The sequence below is a fragment of the Manis javanica genome, chromosome 9 (genome assembly GCF_040802235.1).
Source record: "Manis javanica isolate MJ-LG chromosome 9, MJ_LKY, whole genome shotgun sequence".
In the NCBI taxonomy this organism is placed as follows: domain Eukaryota; kingdom Metazoa; phylum Chordata; class Mammalia; order Pholidota; family Manidae; genus Manis; species Manis javanica.
The window spans coordinates 124,092,195-124,099,676 of NC_133164.1; the positions used below are offsets into that span (position 1 = coordinate 124,092,195).

The following is a 7,482-nucleotide window of genomic DNA, read 5'->3' on the forward strand; positions in this document are numbered from 1 at the left end:
CTGCACCTGGGCGAGAGTGGGCAGGTCCCTCACGCACGGTCATGCAGAGAAGTGAATCAGGCAGGGCTCTCCAGGGACACAGAACCAAGATGGACAGACAGGTAGGCAGGTGGACAGATGATGGATGGATGGATGGATGGATGGATGGATGGATGGATGAATGGATGGGTGGGTGGGTGGATAGGTTAGATAGATTAGATAGATAGATTAGATAGATAGATAGATAGATAGATAGATAGATAGATAGATAGATAGATGATACATACATAAATGATGATAGACAGATAGATACACAGAGAGGCAGACAGACAGACAGACACACAGGAATACCAGTGGCAGGAAGACCCACAGATGTGCCCCACTTACTACGCTTTGCTTTTTAGGGCTCTGCGGACAATGTTTCTCACAGATTGAAGGTGCGGCAGCCCCGTGCACAGCAGGTCTCTTGGCTCCGTTCTTCCAACAGCATTTGTCACTTTGCGTCTCTGGGTAACATTTCAGTGATTCTCACAATATTTCCAAGCTTTTCATTATCATTATATGTATCATGATGACCTGGGATCAGTGATCTCAACTCGCTCAAAGTTCAGGTGATGGTGAGCCACTATTAGCAACAAAAAATTTTTTATTAAGGTATATACATTGCTTTTTGAAGACACAGTGCTATTGCACATTTATAGACTATGGTACAGTATAAATGTGACTTTTAAATGCACTGGGAAACCAAAATATTCAAGGAATTGGCTCACGTGCTTGTGGAGGGCAGCAAGCCCAAATTCCACACGGCGGGCCAACAGGCGGGAACTCAAGCTGGACCCGACACCGCGGTCCTGAGGCGGAATCCCTTCCTCCCTGGGAACCCTCAGACTGGATGAGGCCCACCCGCGTTTACCAGGGTGACCTCCTTTACTGGACGTCCACTGATTGTGGATGTTAAATTAACCGCATGCACAGCCAGTCTCTGTCCTTTCAGTAACACCCATATTGGCGTTTGCATGATGGAGCACTGCAGCCTAGCCAAGCTGCCACACGAGGTCTAACACCACAGCGTCAGAGAGGAAATGCCACATGTCCTTAGGGAAGAGGACAGACAGCATGAAGGCGCGACCGAAATGCATTCTGGAGAGGAGGTGACTTGCTCCCCTTTACACATGGAGGGTGCCCGGGCTGGCTATGGAGCCCAGCCTCTGGGGACAGACTGCACCACGGTCAGCCCGGGCCCTGGGCTTAACACACATGTGCCAGGTGGACAAGCCACAGGCTCCCTTTGCTGTGGCCGCACTGAAGAGGCTCCGACCCCACAGGTTTCCAGTTCTATCCTTCCAAAGGAAGGAATGGACTTGGAAGGAATCCAAAAGAAAATAATCACCTTCACTGGGGGAAAAAAACCAATCTTGAACATCAGCTCCTATGAGAACGTGTATAAGACATTCTGACCCGAATTGGATCACCCCCCGCTCTGTCTACAGGGGCAAAAGGAATGGACCGCACCAGGGCGCACGCACCCCTTCGGTTCAGCCTCCGCACTGCGGACGCAACAGCCACACCACCCCTTTGGCCCAGCACTCAGTGCTGATTCCGACATTGCTGAGTGGGGGGCTGGCCTCATCACGGGCCAGCTCGCGGGGCCGCACACACAGGTCGGGGCTCCCCGTCTCTGCAGCCCAAGGACTGGACAAGAGAAAACAAGCAGCCGATTGGAGAGAACAGACCAAATGTCAAACTAAACAAGTCAGAGAAGCAAAACACTGCAGCGACAGGACTGCAACCAAGAAATGCACATTTACTGATACGCATCCCTCTCCCCTGCGGCGAGCACCAAATCCTCACACGCCCAGGCCGCGTGTCTCCAGCCTCCCTGGGCTCAGGCCTCGGCTGCTGGGTGCTTTCTCTAAATTTCTCCTAAGCTGCCCTTGCTCCCAGGGCCCCTGTATTTAGTATTCTGTTCCCACTATACATCCTGATGCCAGTGAAAATGCAACTGTTTTTTAGCTTAATTTTTGCATCATCATGCTAATATATAGAAATGCAAATAATTTTTGTATATTGATCTGTTATCTGGCAACCATGCTGGACCAGTTTTTATAGTTTTTTCATTTACTAGCTTCTATAGTTTCTATAGATTCCATAGGTTTTCCAAATATAATATTTCAACATTCATCTACAAATAGAGATAATCTTACTTCTTCTTTTCCAAACCTGGGGTCTTTCATTTCTTTTTCTTGCCTAGTTGCCCTGGCCAGAACCTCCGGAACGACGCTGAATAGCAGCGGCACGTGCAGACCTCACTGCCTGGCTCCTGACTCAGAGGGTAAACGTTCAGTCCCTCATGGCGGGTATGACGTGAGCCACGGGTGTGTTACATACATGTGGCCTTTACGGAGTTGAGGAAGCCTCTGCTAGTTTGATGAAGGATTTTATCCAGAATGAGCTTTCGATTTGTTAAGTGGCCCTGGAGCTATGATTAGACTAAAGTGAAGTCTTCCCTGCTACTAAGGCAAGACCCTCCTGACACCCCCTGACCTACGAGCTTTCCACTGGGACCCCGGACAACAGGCCAGGTCCCCAGCCCCGGGTGAGGCGCAGCACGGTTCCCTCTCACCTCTCCTGGTGGATTTTTCTCCAGCCTCGGGCAGTTCAGGGCGCACGCGCTGATACTGTTCCCTCACAGCCCACAGGTCTCCCGGGTGCCCTCCCCGTGGCGACCTCTCCGCTCTGGGCGCTGCCAGCGAGATCTGTCCCTCCAACGAGGGCGGCCATCGGGCTCGGCCTGGTCCTCCCTCCCACACAGTGGGTGGGGAGACCTCCCCCATCTTTAAGGAGTTACCGGCTCCGTCGCTTAGTGTCCAGTGTCCTCGGTGCCATTTTCCCAAATATTTTGTCATTCTTTGTGTATTTTCAGCAGGAGGGTAAACTGTGTCTCTCTTACTCTTTCATAACCAAGAGTGGAAGTTCTGTTCAATTTATTTATTTTTCAGATAAGGAAGATTTGTTCGTGTTTAATTGATGGTGGGGAGAAAAAAACAGCAGAAAGGAAAATGGAAAGATAAAGTCAGGGAGAGGATGGGTGCGGGGAGCAGGCTCCCATTCCCGGGGTCCGGCCCCAGGTGGGCGCGGAGTGCCTCTCCCAGAGGGAGGGAAGGCGGTGGAGGGCAGGGGGCGCTGACGCTGTCAGTTGACAGTTATGAAGTTGGGTGCCGTACTTTCTGTTCTCTGGGTGAGAAACCAGGTCATGTCTGCAGCAGGGGGTGGTGGTGACGACTGGCTTGGACATGCGAGGAGCGCCAAGAACGGAGCAGAGAAACTGGGAAGATGCCACCTCACTTTAAGGGCAGCCAGGAATGACCCATCGGTCCTCATCTGGTGATGCTCTCAGAAGCCCCCAGAAGCTCTGGGGTGGGCACAGTGGGTGGAGTCTTGTCAAGAGTTGAGGCTGTTGGCAAGGGTGGTCAACGTGATGGGGCACAGTCAGGATGTAGCCTGAAAGGAACTGCGGGCAGCTGAGATAAACACGTACCCAGGGGGAGGAGCCCCCAAGACATCAAGGAACAGGTTGGGAGAAAGAACAGAAATATCCACCCTCATTTATTGAAGACTCCACGTGCCCACATCTACCCGCTGTGCTACATGCCCCAGACGCACACCGGATGACCATATGAGATAGCAACTAGTACAGTCCCCGTATAGAGTGGAAGAAATGGAGCACAGGGACATTAACAAGATTCCCAAAGATCAAAGTATTAGCAAACAGAAGGTTCAAGATTCAAACCCTGCAACCCAGACGCGACGCCTGGTCACATGTTCTAAGAGAAACTCCTCCTCCCCAGATCCAATTTCTCACCTACTCTTCCATCTCTGCTCGCTTTGTGAGCCTCACATTGAGCCTCAGTGTCACGCACCTGCCCTGCCCTCATCCCTGGGTTCCGGACGTGCCCAATCTCCAGATGGGCATCTAGCACAACTGGTGCCCTGCACAGCCTCAAGGTGCAAACAGGCTGTGTGAGGAGGTCATGCTGCAGGCTGAAGCCAAGCGTTTACGCAGGGCCGGGCAAAGCTCTTCCGCACCAAGGGGAAGCTGCCCATTTCCAGCAAAGTGCTGCTGGCCCAGGAAGGGCCGTTTGAACAAACAAGCCAGCCTCTCAAACAAGAAGGGCACCTGAGGAGGCGTGTCTGCTGCAGGACGGCAGACAGCCCCCGGCCGGGTCCGGTCACATCTCCAGACACATCTCTGCTTTCCTCCTGCCCACCCGCCGGGTCCCAGAACGTGCAGTGCCCTCAACTCCGAACCACGTCTTCAACTCGGAGCTCTTCCAGCACCTTCTCTCTCCCCTCCCTACTTTTGTGTGGATAATTTCTGCTTATATTAGGGTTCAACCAGGGTCTTACCTGCTCTGTGAACCCCAGCTCCCAATATTCTCCCAGCAAGCCCTTTCCCCCCTGCTCTGAGATGCCCCCTCCTTGTCTTTGGTGTGACCTCTGAGTCCTCGGAGGTCGGGCAGCACGGCCAGCAGCTCTGTCTCTACCACCTACTATTCCACCTGGAAAAATAGAATTAAATGCCTTTAAAAACAAAAAAAGGATGGTTTAGATGTATTACTATACACGACTAGGCACGATCAAGATTTACTACCTCACCGTGTGGTTCAGTGAGCAACGCAGCAGGATTTTTCTAGGTGAGCTGTTGGACTTTCCATGGCAAATGTGGTTAAAGGAAAGAAAGAAATTGTTAGGAATATATTCTTTCAATAGGTAACTTCTGCAGTTCCTGGAAATGCTCCCCTATATGGTACCGTGAGGCCCTCAGGTAGGCTGGGGGCCCTCCTCTCCCCCCATCCCAGTGCGCAGACACTCTGGGCTGGCTGCATCTGCTTTCCACCCAAAGCCAGGAGCTGTCCTGTCAGAGCCACACAGGTCATCACCTCGACTGCAGCACTTCTGAAGGTGAACAGGGTCCTAGTAGTAACTTCACCAGAACAGGTGTAAGGCAGGACTGCTCTGGGCAAGCCGGACACAAGATCACCCGACTCCCAGGCTTCCCGGCCGAGCTTCCCATCCCAGGAGGGCTCATGAGGGACCCAGGCTACCGAAGGGCAGCGTCAGATGGGCAGTGACAGGCCGCCAGCGTGGCCGACTGCTAACAGGGGCTGAGCAGCCCTGCCGGCGTGCAGGCTGGGGGCCGGAGGCCCATGCTGCGAGTCCCATGCCTCTCCCACACCCTCCCTAAGAAGTGGCACTACTGTTTGGTGTGCGGGAGGGAAAAGCTTCTCTGTGGACGTGTGTCCAGATGCATCTGCCCTGCAGCACGACCCTGGCCATGGGCCTGCATTGCCCAGAGGCGGCCTGTCCTGTTGCCCTCCCCGCAGGCAGCCCACGTCTCGCTGGGGCAGCAGGTGATCAGGGAAGGACACGGACCCTGAAAGCCTGCAGCTGAATGCTTCCAAAGAGCACACCTCCCTCTATCTCAAATACACATTTATATGCCTGTATAATGATGACGAACCCCATGATGGTGGACGATCCTGTTTAGAGCTGGATGGATTCTCTCCTAAGGGTGAAGACACTGTGACACAAACGAAGAACAGATGGCTGGAGGGCTTTGGGAACGATGTAGGTGAACAGGAGCAAAAGCTACACTCACTCGGGTCCTCAGCATCGTTTTACATCAAGTCAAAGCGACGCAGGAAACGGGGGATGCAGGAAACACATGTGGTGCTTCCCTCTTCTGGGAGGCTCACCCCGCAAACCTGGAGGTCGCTCTTTCCACCCTGCTCGCCCCATCTCTGCCCCCATGGTCTGTGCATCTCTGTCCAACCCATTGCCTGCGAGCGTAAACTGCTAGTTAATCGTGTAGCTGCAAGCCTGGCCCTCTTCAATGCCGCATCAACTTGACTCACACGTAAATCTAGACAAGTCCCTCCACAGCTTCAAACCCTCCGGGGGCTTCCCCTGCCAGGGAAATCTTTCCCTGGGACCTGCAGTTTTTGTGACCCTACTTTCCAAATGCTGGGGCCGCTCTCCCAGCCCGGGGACCCGGCCTCCTCACCCTTCAGGTCTTTCTACCTGAGGACCCCCACTGGTGCTTTCTGAGTGCCCAGCAGCATTCCACGTGCCGAGTAAGGCCTGGAACTTCCCGCATCAGAACAGGGTAGGTTCACAAGCCACTTTAAGAAACAGCGCAGATGTTTACCTGGCAGGGGAAATGCCATGATCACGAAGGTGGTTTTCCCAGGGCGAGGCTTATCCATTGCCCTCCGGATGTGCTGACCCCTGCGCTTTCCCCAAACGTGGGAAACTCGGCTGCATCATTTCTGGTGGTGGCGGACTGTGTTTGCGCTTTCGCCTATAAAAATATAATAATAGAAAAGAAGAAGAAGTGCAGAGAGACTGTGCACACGTTGCCCAGCTTCCCCACGGTGGCTTCTTACTGACCTGCAGCCGGATCCCGCAACCAAGATACTGACACAGCCCAGACACAGGGCACCCATCCCCACAGGGTCCCTCCTGGCCCAGCTCCACCTCCCCCACCCACCCTTCCAGCCCAACCTGTACCCACCAGTCTTCTCTCCATCCCTGTATTTCTGTCATTTCAAAAATGACATGAATGTAGACTGACACACATGAGTGGGATTGTGTAGGGGCATGGAACCTCTTGGGTGGCCTGTTCCAGGCACACAGTTCCTGGAGACCCTTTGGCTGGGCTGGTTCCTGGGCACTGCTGAGCAGCCGCCCACAGTGTGGCCACTGGCCAGTTTGTCCGATGGTTCGCCAGTCGAAGCTAAGCTGGCACGGCTGTCCTATGGGGTGTCTGTGCATTTGCAAGCTCACAGGCCTCATACGAGGACTGACTTCTGTCCGAGTCCTGGACATGCTCCCGATGTCGCGGACTCTGGGTTGACTGAGCCTACTGTCCCCTGGCTTTCCTGGGCTGCTCACACTAGGTGGGATGGGCCTCAGCAGGCACAGTGCCAGCCAGCCCAGCGCCCTCTGGCCAGTCAACCAAGAGGTGGGTCCCTGTGACCGAGGCAGAGCTAGGAGGTCTTGGGAGAGTGGCCCCAAGTATGCAATGGTGACTCCCCGCTGGGCCGTGAGCAGGGGGGCACCTCTGCCTGGCTCCGCGCAATCTCCAAGGGACACAGCCTCTGCACAGCCAAGGGGCTTGGTCCGGGCCCACGGGGACCAGAGTCTCTGCTGCCCCTTGACTTTTCTGAGACCACACCAGTGGGAATGGGGTGCCCTCGACGTGGCCTGGTCAGGGTGCGGTCCAGGGTGCAGGGGCTTCTGTGGCATCTGCTGGCACAGAGCACTTACGGTCAGATGGTGCTCCATCCTGCCTGGCTGCCCCACCACCACCCTTCCGTCAGACCACAGCCTCTGTGGATTTCTGGGATTTGTGGCGTTTATGAGTAGCCAGCTTTCCAGCCCCAAGCCTGGGATGTGTGAGGCGAGAGGAAAGCCCTCCGGGGTCCCTGGCCCCCAACAGCC

General features: G+C 54.4%; 1 non-coding gene across 1 annotated transcript; it reads left to right on the top strand.

The window, feature by feature from the left end:
* Positions 1-6,179: 6,179 nt before the first annotated feature.
* LOC118970498 (U1 spliceosomal RNA) lies at positions 6,180-6,343 on the top strand. Its single transcript, XR_005058547.1, has one exon. It is a non-coding gene; the product is annotated as a U1 spliceosomal RNA (small nuclear RNA).
* Positions 6,344-7,482: the final 1,139 nt, after the last annotated feature.